The sequence below is a fragment of the Anabrus simplex genome, chromosome 8, assembly GCF_040414725.1.
Source record: "Anabrus simplex isolate iqAnaSimp1 chromosome 8, ASM4041472v1, whole genome shotgun sequence".
NCBI classification, from domain to species: Eukaryota; Metazoa; Arthropoda; class Insecta; order Orthoptera; family Tettigoniidae; genus Anabrus; species Anabrus simplex.
Window position 1 is genome coordinate 193,740,550 of NC_090272.1, and position 15,258 is coordinate 193,755,807.

The following is a 15,258-nucleotide window of genomic DNA, read 5'->3' on the forward strand; positions in this document are numbered from 1 at the left end:
TTGAACACAATAACAGCCACATCCTTCTGTTCTGAGATCTCTCACACATTTTACTGGGAAATGACACATTATCCAAAAGCACAGAGAGGATGAATTACATTTCAGTGAAAAAGGAGAGGTTGGGAAAAGTAATATATTTAAAGGATATGCTTGAATGAGCCTTTTGAACAAGACTACAATTAGAGCCTGCTTTCTGATCACCCGTGATAGAGCATTTCAGAGCAGGTGAGATGCCTGCCTGGTGTCAATGGTCATTAAAGCATTAAGTCGACATGGTCTGTCACTGCAATTAGTCCAGTCCGAGTCCCATTGATGGAAAAAACCTTTCACCATCAGAATGTTGGCCAACAGTGTACGAGGGGTATTGGTGTTTGTAGTAGTCAAAATTATTTCTAACCACTAAAGTGCATGCCAAAAGCTTGGATTCAGTCTTAAACCTCTCTAAAGTGTTCATCAGGAGTGAGTGCATATGATGCTGTCAATAGTGATGTCCATTGGATGGAGAGGTTAAGCACTGAGCAAATCCCTTGGTGTTATTTGACTGGGGAAGACTATGTGCCGACACAGAGATTTATCCTCTCCCTACCTCATCATCTCACACCTAGGCGCACAGGTTCCCCATGAATGTCAAAGAGAAAGACCTGCATCATGTGAACTGAACATTTACTCGGACAACCCCGGCATTAAAAGTCATAAATAAATAATTCAAATTAGCAGTGGGCACAGACATTTAAAGTAAACGTGTAATTTCTTATTATTCCACTAAGGTATACTCCATTCTGCCAGCTATGCAATCTTCTTCTACTTGGGCTTAATGCTTTTCCAGAGGTATAGGGGTCTTTCTTCAGACTGACCAGCGCCATTTTATATGAACGTATGAAATACTAGGTTCAGCTCAATTTCCATGTGTGTGACTAGTGTGTCTTGCCACTATTGTCTAGGCTGGGCACTTGCCCTGGATGGTGAAACTTTAGGCTTTGTAAGCGATGGTACTCGTTGCTGCTCTCAAGACACTGCCGTACAACCTCAAGTGTGTCTCCCACAGGGAATGACTTTCATCCTCTGCCGGTTATAGGATGAAGAGAAACTCAAAAAGACCAGTGCAAAACGCACACCTATATGATGTGTAGAGGATGCTCAGCAATTTTGGTGACTGGTGAACAATCAACCCATTACAGTGCTACTGGATGAACCATAGTATGATAAAGTCCTGTTCTAATCAGCTGAGAAAACTCAAATCACCAACCAGTATGAAACACTGTATTCTGTGGGCAACATACAGGGTGATCGGAAACAACGTGAACCGGGTATATGAGAGTTAGAGGATTGGTCTTACCGATAAGCAATTTGAAAAAAATAATTTGATATCTCACGCTGTTGTCATTTTATCAGCTGCTGAACTTGGCCAATCAGATCGCTTTATATGTGAATTCAAACGGTCTTTGTGGGGCAGTGTTGATAAATTTGAATGTGACCTAAGATGGCTTGAGAGCACCAATGGCAGAAAAAAACTTTGGCTGGGGATGGACTGAAAGACAGACCTCTGAATTGACAGGACTGCACCATAGCAAGTGTGCTACGGTAACAACCGCTGAAATGCACAGTGTGTTTGTGTTTATTGCTGACTTATCGGCATGGATCTCAGGCCGGTCTTAGGTCACGTGCAGATTTATTAACATCGCCTCGTGAAACCCATTTGAATTTGCCTATGAAGCCAACTGATTGGCTAACTTCAGAAGCTAATAAAATAACAATGACGCAAGATATCAAATTAATTATTTTCAAATTATTTATCAGCAAGATCAACCCTCTAACACACATATACTCAGTACACGCTGTTTCTGACCAACCTGTGTATAACATTTGTGTCATACAGATTGCATACTTAACTGGTTAAAGAACGTTTACATCGGTTAGAGCAAATTTGGTCAGGTGTGAAATAAAACAAATTATGACCATGTATTTCAATCCTTGTTCCTTGATGGTCCAGCCGCCTCTTGCGATCTAGCTTAATGCAACCCTGCTGTATTTACTACAGTTTTGAAATACATCGGTCCCTCTCCCTAAACAAGGGTAATATAAAGAGATGTGTGGTTACAGGCTGGAAGGCAGCAGGAATCATGAGCACCACTATTCATTCATTATGGGTATCCTAAATGAACCTGTAAAATGAGCACATGAAGAATATATACCTTACAACAGGAGGTGCATACACACAGAACAGGAACAGGTATTGTATAAGCTGGGAACTGCCTGCTACATGTCAAGCCTCACAATAACTCACTTGGCAAGGACGCAGTCGGAGATGTGATAGTGGACAGTCCTCTATGATATGGAGGTTCGAATCTACCGCGTTATTTTTTTCCATCAATTGTCTGGGATGACACGTGATAAACTTCATGATCTGTTCCATACTGATTTACAACTGTAATCTGACAAAATATCTTATAAAGAAATCATAAAAATCAAATCCACCTATTCACCATTAGTATCGTGGCATAGGGTATGGAGGTGATTGTCTATGGCTAGGACACATGCACCAACATTTTAGGTAGCTACATCGCACGTTTCAAGCTTCATAGGACACAGGTAGGGCAAAGGGTGCCCCCTTGGGATGATAACATGCAATGGTGTGTAGATATGTAGCTGTGTGAACTTTCTTCCTTCCTTCGACATAAGTCATCACGACACAACACAAAGCTTATTCACTGCCTCGCGATGTGAATATGTTACTAGTGATGGGCAACGCTCTCGCTCGAGACTCTCAAGACTGACGTCGCAGGTCTCGAGACTCTCACGAGAATTTCGAGACCGATCCTCCTATAGTGCAAGTTGTGCGACGTACCAGTAACTATGACTGTAAACTTGATAGCATACCATTGGCAGTCATTGCGTGAAATAACGTTCCCATATGAAAAAGTTTTGAAGTGCCGGATCATCCCAGAAGTATTTCTGCAGACGAATTTTACTTCTTTTGAATAAGCAACACAGCGGGCTGTGCTACGCGACATCTCCTCAAAATAACCGACATCCACGACTTACGTTGCATTTCGGACATCGTCTTCAAGTTTTCGCATACAACTAGACACAATTTCACATTGCACCGCCATATATCGAAGTACCTACGTATGACGCGAATACTCTATAACATTGTAAGGAATTATATCCTTCGTCATCAAAATATTGGTAAACACAAGCAGTGGTCATATGTTGTTGAATGTGGAGTCTGATAACGATGTACACCTACCTGTCGAAAGAACTGGAGCAAACTGAAGCATTTTAGATTACACGTTCCACTCATGCGTAATGGTGATTGCATATGTAGCAAGGCGCACCTTGCCTCGTCTCGAGTTTGAATAATGCACGCCTCTAGTATGCAGGTACGTGTATCTACAGTAGCCGTCAGGTTCTGAAACCACTCATTCGCGTACGTACCAGTGCATACAATGCCAGAATGCGTATCCTTTATATTTATGTTATACTGTGTCAAAATAGACCTGGGTAGAAATGAACGCCCTAGTCGCTTGTTGACGCGTATTTACGAAATTGAGTAGGCCCGTGGTTGGATATTCACATACTCGGCACAAACAATATTCAGCTCCGACTACCTGTAGACCTACGACACGCTGCTCGCCGCACAATGCGGGGACAAGGCTCTCAAGATTTCTTGAATTTTCTCACGAGAAATAATGCCTGCGCTAGTCTTGAGAAATCCTGAGAAATCTCGAGACCTAATCTCAGACTGCCCATCACTATATGTTACTCATTTATGGAGAAGCTAGACGAAATGCATACCAGGCACAACGCCTGTATCAAAAACGCTATCTGGATAGATGACAACAACCAGCAGATATGGCATTGGAGAGTGTTGAAAGATGTGCATGGGCTCCTGCATACCTGGAAAGGACACGCTTTGTTCGAGATCATCCTGTGATGTCTACTCACAATGAAGAAGTTTTGTACGTGCTATTCGGCATAACCCTCACACTAGCACAGGGGCCATTGCATAGGAGACAAACATCAGCTGGGAGTCTGTTATCCGAATATTGAATACCAAGCTGTTTCACACATACCAATCTATACACTTACACCAGGTGTTCCACGATCATTATTTCAAAGCCTAGGTGGCGTTCTGTCAATGGACCCTATAGTTTCGGAACGATGCTTGAGCCGGTGTATATTAGGTTTTAAACTCGAAATAATTTTTACACAACACAACACAGGCGATGAGGGTGTTCACCATCACATAAAGAGGAATTACCTATGCACCCAGCAACAAGAGTCTAACTTAGGGATGACTGAGTGATATAATACTGCCACTGTCTTGAGGTACAAAAATCGCCATGCTGCGCAGTTATCAGGTAGTGTAGCTGTGGACTCAGATGGGATACCGCATAGTGTGAGGTGTTGTCATTTGATATGTCCCAGCATGTTCTACAAGTACACAAGACAAACAAGTCAAATAAACATTTGAGAAAATTGAGGTGGGAAGAAGTGTGAAAAAAGTCTTTTACATAAAATGTTGTGACATGTGGACATTAAATAGCTTCAAAATTATTGGAAACGCAAGAGGATGGAGTGGCTTGTCAGAATTCCCAACAGTCCAAAATCACCAATGCCAAGAGTCAACAGGCTTATCAAGAGTGTGTCGAGAAAGTTAACGCGCCCGAGCATTGTGAAGAGAGTTCCATGCCATGGGAGCACATCTACCGTCCCAATCAAGGAAAATGATCTGGAACTCATGGATGTGGATAGTGATTACCTCTGTCTTGAAAACATCTAAATTTGTTTCAAATTAAGAAATGGCAACAATCAAATTTCAATCCCATTGCAACTAGATATTGTATTTCAACAATATCTATCACGTGGTACATATTCTACGTCAAAATATGTGACAGCGACTCAAACATAACCCGTTTGAATGTTTAAATTTTAAGTTTAGGCTTGTATGACTTTACAATTTAAGTTTGTAGATTTGATCCCAGCTAAGGTAGTCTATCTTTAAAAGGCAGTCAAAAGTGTGTTGTTGGCATGTTCAAGATCTCTGGTGGTGCACTCACAAAGAAACCCTTCCATCTGCAAGTCTCTGATCTGACAGATTTGGTACGACTTCAGTAGGAATGTTTTATTCAGCCATATCGAAATTAGATGCCCAATCGTATACTTAGCACCTGCTTTGGAGCATCAAAGTTTGCTCATTTAAGCATCGCATAGACAGAAGTGAGCAGCCGGACAGTTCATGTGTCACACAATTCCCACCTCTACCTGCTTCCTGCCGCTCACTCCTGTCTATGCGGTGCTAAATATATGACTGGGCATTAATTTTGGTATGGCTGAATAAAGCATTCCTACTGAAGTCATTGTACCAACTTTCAGTCAAAGACTTACAGTTGGAAGGGTTTCCTTGTCAGTTTCACTTGGCAACATAAATTAAACCAGATTCAAAATTTGTGTGATTTGGCTGAATTTATCTTACAATGAACCCTCTAGGCCAACTACTACATGCATGTACTGCATCACTACAGCACAACCAGAAGTACTATTTTTATGCTGGTATCATACAGTACCACTAGGTCAATCCAGGAGCAGAGGTTTGTAAATTTGGAAAGTCATAGTAGTTGACTTGCTTGATTATAAGGAGCATGTTATTGATAAACAATAATACTGAATTCTGAATACAGGTATGTTTAGTATACATTTTATTAGAAATGCAATGTATTTTATTTACAATAAAGAAATACATCACTCCAGGGCCAGTATTCTCTCTTTTCTTCATAATTTTGAACACTGCAATGGCATTAGCTCTGGCTTTCTAGGCAGCACATTCCTAGCTATTAACATTAAAATCAACAAAACAATCAACACAGATCTGAACATTCCATTTTACGCACTCTGTGTGCATGTGATGTAAACTGCTTTCCTGCACAGCAGCGTCTTTGCTTTGTTGGTGCAACAATATGGTCTAGTCTGTCATAGCAGATGCCATCTGATACAATTTAAGGAATAAATCAAAATATTGTTCGAATATACTTCCTGTGACAAAATAAGAATCATATTTGTGGCTAATTCTATGTGCATTATATTTTACCTCAGCTTTGAAATTCTGCTACAAGATGGAACGTACCTTGGTGCTTTTGGAGGATAATTTTATCAGGTCTCCGCCACACTTTCGGTGCAATATCCATGTCTTATGCATGCCTATATGCAGAACCTAGGTGAAAATGCGCCATTATCACTTCTTTCTGCGTATGGCAATGCAGAACAGCGAGACATTCCCATCCATACAATCAGTTCCTCCCATGTATCGATTGTATTCTGTGGAAAGAAAGTACTTGTGCTTAGGAAGTCTGACTCTGAAAAACCACTTTCGCTTCACACGTCTCTTCTTGTAAGTAACGTGTTGAAGTGGCATTTGAACACTGGCCCACCACACTCTGCACAGTGTCACAGCTCTCTGGGGCATGGCATATTGATCTTTTTGCTCAAGAGGAATATTGTTGATTGGAGACAACATGATAGCATTGTCCATCCAGCAGACTACAATTACTCCCTTATCTTCGCTCCTCTGAACTTCATAAGTCCCTGTAAGATGTCTTCGTTTTGTGAAACTGAGAGGACAGTCTTTTGGCACCCTATTCTCTTGGATGGTTCCTGTTACCTCATAATCACAGGTTTTCAAATGGGTTAGGAGACCAAAACTCATAAATATGTTGTTCAAATAAAAGCAAAATGTTAAAAACTTAAGTTTTGAAGGTAAATCATCCATCATTATAGTAATGGAGGCGCTACCTTCACAAAGTCTGTTTCATATCAAAACTGTTTTCCTAGGCTTTGTTCCTAGTGTACGTCAAGATTCATCAGCCATCAGATGAATTCAGACACCGCATTTTATATCTGAACATTTCAGTTTTCCACTTGTGAAATGTTTGCAACTATGCCTACCAAAGGATGCTATCGTACTCTCATCGAAATCGAGGCACTGTTCATCCCTGAAAATGTTCCTGACATTTTTCCTGCATCTTCTGAATGAGAGCGCGCATATTCCACATTTTATCCCCAGCATCTGCACAGTGAGTAAACCTCACAAGCTGTTCAAAACATTCTCCAAACATTGTACTGAAGATCAGTTCATTATGTATTTCTGCATTCTCCCAGTACCTTCTTTTCCCTGGTACTATAGTGTACCTGCTGAGGAAAAGTATCTCGATGAAAATTTATCTCTTCAGGTGTTACTTAGGGATCTAGTATGTTGAGGAAAAGAGTGTAGTTTCTAGTACTTTGACCAAAACAAAACTATGTTATCAATAAACATGTCAAATTGCCTGCTGTATACATTTCCCTCAGCAGCAAGTAATCTGCTTGTGGGAAGGAAGTACTTGTGCTTAGGAAGTCTGACTCTGAAAATCACTTTTGCTTCAATATGTCTCTTCTTACAAATAATGTGTTTAAGTGGCATTTGAAGACTGGCCCACCACATTCTACACAGCGTCACAGCAATCTGACGTAGGTTGGTCTAGATGGTCATCACCAGCTGAAACAACCGAGTCTTCATCACACAACGAACAAAAACTTCTGATCTCATAGTCTAATTTTTCAGGAGATTGGCTTCCAATGATGACTACTGCTTGTAGTAGCAGACACTGCACACTGATATTATCAATGAGAACCCCTTTGTTCTTGTCAGCAGAGTCTTTGTCGGACACGACTGTAGCATCTCGTGGCTTGATGTAAACCTGGTTGACATCTAAAGCTTCCTCATCAACCAGGACAAGAACTTCATTGAGCGTGAGCTTCCTAGAAGAAAAGCCAAATTACTGTTAACCTAATGTTTATTAGGTTTTTTTTTTTTTTATGTTATGCCCCATTGGAGCACTTTAATCAGTAATATACATTAAAGTCTAATAGTATTAACCTTTTCACTGCCGAGTTTTGATGACCAGGCAAGCCCTCTGGGCCGGATATTTTTAAGGAAGAAGCACTTTTACAGATATATTTTTACTGATACTATTAATGAAATGCATGTCATCCCCTTAGCCCCGCAACCCAACACAGGGTTGGGGATGAAGTGAGATGGTATTTTACACCATATTTTTATGGGTGGATGCCCTTCCTGACGCAAACCTCAATTGAGAAGATAATGAACATGAAATGAATTATGGTGAATGAAACTGGGTAGGGAAGTGGAAGGAACTGGCTGTGGCTTGTGAATAATTTGCTTGGGAGTGCAAAAGGGAAACAAAAAAAAAAACCATTCTCAGGACAGCTGACTGTGGGGTTCGAACCGAGTGCAGAGCTTGGATCCATAGCCGTAGCATGTTAATACGCGCGGCTACTCCGCTCGTTGATACTATTACTGAAATATATAACAGTATAAAATTGTTGATCCAAGAACTGGTATTATCAAAATAATTTATATTTGGGTAAAAAAGTATATCTGAGGAAGGGGTGACAATTCCACACGAGATTCATCAGTTCTACTTTGTCTCGCACTTTCTCGTAGTTCCATATCGCCACGTAGATATTTTTCACCTTCACTATCAAAATATAGCACTTCAGAATCACTATTTATCACGAAACATTCAATTTCTTCATCAACAAGAGATGAATGTATACTTCAAGACGCCATGATGGTTACACATTAGCGGGAAAGATGTTCCACTACAACGAAGCTGAAATAATACCAGATCGCTTTCAATACACACGATATGGAGTGGTATATCTGCCGTACAGAACTTCTTTGAGCATTTCTACGGAATCTCAAAGCATGACAATATATAGCGTTCATTTGTAGAGATTGGAGAAGTAAACACTGCACCAAAACGTTTATATATGGGTTTGGCGGACGAGACATGGCGCTCAGTAATGTATATATAGGTTTGGCAGTGAATGGGTTAAATAGTCAGCTTTCCAGCTTCTTCCGATCCCAAAACTTCATCCTGTCAGACCTGCCTGCCCTTTGGTTGTCGTAATGGTGCACTTCCTTCCTTTAAATGTTATGAATTATTTATTCATTTACAATTGAATTTATTATTTAGATCCACTCCGATTATGACCAAGGAGCCATATTTGTCAAATGCGTAAGGACAATGAAACTATCAGTTAAGAATTTTGTTGAGTCTTGAAATACGTAATGACTGAAGAGACATGGTATTGATCTAGCAGTACCGTACAGTATCGTTTATAAGAAATGGTTTGAAAGTTGATGGTTTCTGTGATAATTTTCCATTTGATATAAGTTAGTTATATTAAATAATATGAATTTACATGCGAACATATTCGCTATTTGCTTTTATGTCGCACCAACATAGATAGGTCTTATGGCGATGACGGGATAGGAAAGGCCTAGGGATGGGAAGGAAGCGGCCATGGTCTTAATTAAGGTACAGCCCCAGCATTTGCCCGTTGTGAAAATGGAAAACCATGGAAAACCATCTTCAGGGCTGCCGACAGTGGGGTTCGAACCCACTATCTCCCGGATGCAAGCTCACAGATGCGCGCTCCTAACCGCACGGCCAACTCGCCCGATCAAACATATTCCATATTTATGAAAACTACCTATTTTAACATAACGCACACAGTCAAGTAAATGTAGCGGTGATAATATTCAACACATAAAAATTAACGTTAAAGCAAAATGAAACAATACTTTGCATACTTACTTCAAGCAAGCAGCCATCTCCATTGCCACCAAGCAATGAGCATATTATAGGCCATGATTGCAAAGGGGAACAGTTGAGTCAACCTGTGCTGCCAAGTTGTAGAACTTCAGCCTACCTACCAATTTTGACATTCCGATTATGCTGCTGACTACTGATGAAAGCAAAATTTTACTGAATAGTTCCAATGGCTGAATTAACTTTCTGATTTTTATTTGAGAGAATTGTTTTTACCTCTTTTTTGGCTAGCCATGCGACACAGTACTGTTGACATTTCAGTATTCTTTATCTTAGGTACTGGGATGCTTTGGGACCAATACTATAGATAATTTTAGCTGCCTGAGAAAAGAGATTATAAAATACCTCAGATCAAATAAGAATACATCAATTACCTTGATAAAGAATACTGCGATGTATTTGAAAAATCAGTGCACTGTACATTAGGTGCATAAAACCACACAGGTCCAGTCCAGATGATAAATGTAACAGTAGTTCAACAGATCATACAAGCTTCAACTCTTAAAATTTCAATGATATTGCTTAAACATAAGGTAATCTAATTTCTGACATGAATTAACAAATTTGAGGGTCCCAACATCAGATCATGGGATAGTGAAGGGAAGGTTTTAACTGCATTATATCATGCAAATAATTGGTCATTTATAAGAAATGGTTTGAAAGTTGATGGTTTCTGTGATAATGAATTGAATTGATTTCAGGCCAGTTTAAACAAAATAAAATTCTCACTGTGGTTAAGTACAGCTAACCAGGAAACAGACTGTAAATTCATGGAAAAGTTTCTAATTATGAATTTGTTTAATATTATATTGGAATGAAGAATTAATTCCTTTTTTTATTTGTAGCAGTTTGTTCCCAAGGCCTCAAATCAATAATATTAAGCCATACCTCTTATTTTATTACTATAATCAGAAGAATAGTAGTAACATGATCAAGCCAGTAGATAACATCTTTAAACTGGGATGCAAAAAGTGAAAGAATACAGAATAATTCCAACACTTGAGGACAAAATAACTGGAGGTAGCCAAAGTGATTCATTCGATCAAAGTAGAGGTTATATGGAATAATGTAGCAAAGACAAGGACAGTTTTTCTCTACAAAGGAAATCAGCTAAAGTTAACTAGTGAGCCTGGAATTAGAAATATTTTAGAAGCACTCAACTGAAGTAAAATACTTCATGAATTTAAAAAATGAAGCATACAAATTGAAACAATCATCATCATCATCATCATCAATGTCCCACTCCAATCGCCTGGGTGTGGTTCGAATTGAAACAATGAAGAATTAAATTCAAAAGAAGTTTGTATTTTAAGAACACCTAGACCTTTACTTTTCTTTTCAACATAATTATACATATACAAGAAAAAACACCCACAATCCTCTACCATTCACATGCTCAGCTATACAGTGCACACATTCGTCAGTAGCTTTCAACAGGTAAGTCTCATCAAGATATTTTACATGTAGCTAATGAAACACTCTCTTTGACATTGACTGGTAATAAATTCCAGTCTGGAACCTATCATAGTAAAATAATTGTTATATGCAGACGAATGATGAAGAGCACAGTGGAACAGCATTATGGAAGAAAATTACACTACAAATTCACATTGTCAGTAAACACTTCTGAAAATGAAATCGTTACATTTAGAAGATCTGTTCTCTCCCCTTTAAAGTGTTTAGAACTGTTGGAAAGCTAGTACAAAGTTTGTGATGTTTGGGACATCACTGCATTTAATAAATTATCAAACCGTGTAATTAATTGAAAAATATTTGAACACTGGTAGGTAATTTTTAAATTATATATATAGGGTTTTAATCATCCATTTCATTTCTTTGTATCATGGCTATAACGTATTCTGAACGAACGAATTATTGTGTAAAGTATTTAAACATCATTCGTATTAATAGCTTGCAGTAAATTTTCCGATAGCCGAGGTCATGTGACCGGAGTCAGCAGGCTAATTTCAGCCCATTACCAGGAAATGTACGTCATAAAGCTTACGAGAGACCGTACCCCTTCCATACTCTGAGGAGACAGTTAAAGCCATGTTAATGCCTACTTTTCGAAGTTTGCTACCTGACGCTTTAATTTTGCAGGAAAGTTCAGCCTATGTGAATGGACGTAACGAAGCAACATGATGGATTCACAGCAATGGATAGGAGAAGGGTTATACATAAAATCTTACTGGACCATGTGATATGGTTGATGGAGGGAGACTTTGGAATCTATATACTTTGACGACAAGAGCTGGAGAGGACACACTTATAACTACTTAGGACTATTCTAATCTATCATAGGAGGAGGGCTGTATGTCTTGACATCGGAGAAGATCTTAACTTAGTTCGCTTCGCATCTGAGTAGTGTACTACTCAAAAGTTACTCTCACTGGGACCTGTTATCTCAATGACAAGAGTTAAAGTCAACAGGAAACCGATTTTGACTGGTATAGGGCAGGAGAGATTTTGTTATGAATTTAGTTACGCTACTGTTCCGTAATACAGAAGAATACAAGTGTATTCTCTCCATGACTGTAACCCATGGTGGTTTTGCTATTAAAATTAGAATTCATTACGACTTTATGTAAGGAGGACAGTAGGAAGTGTTAAAGGCAGGAAAGTCGTAGTACAGCTAGTGTACTATGCACAAAGCAGAGGTAGGACTGGAATCCACAACAAGAGATGACGCTGCCTGTATGAGAGATCCATCAATCATCAGCTGCTACATAGATTGTATCCAGATAACAGTCTGGAAATGGTGAGCTAATGGCATAAATTACTGCACGTCTACGCGTAACAATTCATCTTCTTAGAGTTTATTTCATTCATTCTTTTGCTTCCGTAAGTTCAGATTCCGTTAATACGCCATTACGTCACGTTTTTCATCCTAATAAATATTTGTTTTAATTTGTGTTTTAGGAAATTCTTATTAATGATCCTTAACTTCCAAGTTAGTGTACTTAATGGTTAGTATTCCGTCACCCCACCCCTGGAAGTTTTTAGAGTCTCATTACGTATTATTATTATCAATTATCATTTTCAAGCCATAAGCTTGAAGGCTGGCGCCCATGGGATAATGTTTACGGAGAAACAATGAGATATTTTTTATTTATATTAAAATTAAGGTGATCCGCCATGTCACAAATTTTGTCACACATCTGTGGGCAGAGTGGTAAGTCACAAGTTTCCAAAGCTGCAAAAACTAGCTATGAAATATTTATATATACCACCAGCAACAGTATTTCCTGAGAGACTAACACAGCAGGACTCATACGTAACACAAAAAGAAGTAGGCTTGATCCCAACAGAGTGAGAATGCTTGTAATTTTGAACAAAAACTTTAACACTTCAGTTATTGTTTTACCATTCATTTCATTTTGATTTTTTAAAATAGTGTCAAATACTTTTTAACATTTGGTTTGAGGAAAGATGCGTAAATAATCACTAACTACAACTACATATATTTTAATGTACCAGTATATACTGAAGAGTCAACATAAAAATGCCTATTTAATAAATGTTGTATGAGGGTTATTTTTCAACTAACAAGGGGACATTCCCTACTCGTCGCCACTGATTTCGCTCAAATTTATAGATCATGCAGGGCTTGGCTAGAAATGAAAGTACCCGAAATGGGAACCCCAGATGGCCAAGCATATAGAAAATGAAAATAGAAATGTTCTCGCGGCTTTCGCACCTTATAAGCCACTTACGTCAATACACACGACGAGCAGTTGTTGGCGTAGCGGTAAGAGCTCGGACTGGTAATTCGATGGCCGTGGGTTCGACTCCGCGTGTGGAAACTGATTTTTTCTGTCAATTTTTATATTATTCTTTTTCCAATTAAGCAAAGAGGTGAATAATTAATTTTATTTATTTATACACAAAAGGCATTGAAAAGCAAAAAAATTGGGATTTCATTGTCAGACTTTTTTCTACCCACGCCAAGAATCTATTGTTTGTGTACAGCCACGAGGAGCAACCTTCACTTGTCTGGTGGGAACGAATCCTACAGTGAAATGACTTTTCACGTTTATGGCACATTCCCCAAGGAGGGGAGATAGCCAATAAAGGAGAAAAAAGAAAAATTTCTGTTTGAACACGTTGGGAAAGTTCGCAACTCCAAATTTTCTACAATTGTGCGTTCATTAAAAAAATGATGTCCTATATGCCTTTTGCATATAAATAAATAAATACAAAAATTAAAATATATGAATAATATAAAATTGAGAAAAAATTCTCCGTGCGGGGAGTCGAACCCACGACCATTGAATTACTAGTCCAAGCTCTTACCGCTTCGCCAACTACTGCTCGGCGTACGTACGAACATAAGTGGATTATACATTGCGAGAGCCACGTGAACATTTTTATTTTTATTTTCTATACGCTTGGCCATCTGGGGTTCCCACTTTGGGTACTTTCATTTCTAGCCAAGCCCTGCATGTTCTATAAATTTGAGCAAAACCGGTGGTGACGAGTAGGGAATGCCCCCGTGCAAGGTCCGATCAACTGTAGGTTTGTAAAGTTGGTGCGCCCGTCAAAATGCGCACGCTGTCTCCCTGCCTTGGGCACGAGTCGACACCAGTTGCAGTCGTAACATAATTGCAAATGGTTTGATGTGGGCAGTTGAAATGTTTCAGATAACTGAGCGTCCCACAGTGCATGAAATAAGATATGAATTTGATTTTCTTTTTTTTTTTTTTTTACATCAAGGAATGTGTCAGCTGCAGACATTCATCGCCAGATATGTGAGGTGTACAGTCCGAATGCAATGAGTGAGATTGTTCAAGTATGGGCGGGACAATGTCCATGATGAACCGTGATCGGGCAGATTCCATGATTTCCACTTTGTCATTGCAATTTCCACAAGTTTCAAGGTCAGTGCTATACAAAATCGTTTGGCATCTTGCAGTTCAGAAAACAGTGCGTGCAATGGGTACCGAGGAACACAAAACCAGGAGAATGGCTTGTGCTTTGACCTTTTTGTCCCAATACAGTGAGGAAGGATATCAAAGTTTGGACCACATTGTTACAGAGGACGAAATGTGGGTTTTGTATTTGACTCCCGATATCTATTAACTTGACCACGATTGCCATTAAGGGTCCATATTGACGTAACTATAACAGTTGTGTCCAGGTTCTGCCTAGTCAATACAATTCAGAATGTATTATTTAAACTATCATTTACTTATATACACACTTATATACAAACACAGGTACACGGTTTGAGAAAACAAATTCTCTTCTTCAGCTTGTTAGTAACATCACATGCATCGAAGACCTTATTTAAAATGAACTATGTGCCACGAGTTTGCAGACAAAATGACAATACAACAATGTTAAAAATTCAAATATGAGAATCTCCGTTTATGTCCCAAATCTATGAAATATCTATATAAATAATGTATTAAAATTCATCTGGTTGACTGTTGATCCACTGTATTTAAATGTGGCATTGTTATGGTCTTTCATAATCCCACAGTTTCGTGTTGAGACTGCTGTTTGAACTCCTAGTACCCACACATCCGCAAGACCTCTGCATCTTACACAAATGAAAAAGTCCATTTTAACCTGACAGACTTGA

At 39.0% G+C, this 15,258-nt stretch overlaps 1 protein-coding gene across 7 annotated transcripts in view; it reads right to left on the bottom strand.

Moving 5' to 3' along the window:
- The window catches only part of LOC136878953 (dnaJ homolog subfamily B member 12), a 100,559-nt gene that overhangs the window by 12,445 nt on the left and 72,856 nt on the right, over nucleotides 1-15,258 (bottom strand). For 2 of the 7 annotated variants that reach the window (XR_011018633.1, XM_068228885.1), the window contains one exon: nucleotides 587-7,794. The exons of the other annotated variants lie outside the window; for them this stretch is intronic. The gene's annotated coding sequence lies outside the window, so the exon portion shown is untranslated. Of the gene's footprint in view, nucleotides 1-586; nucleotides 7,795-15,258 lie in introns of those variants that run through there. 7 annotated transcript variants of the gene reach the window in all.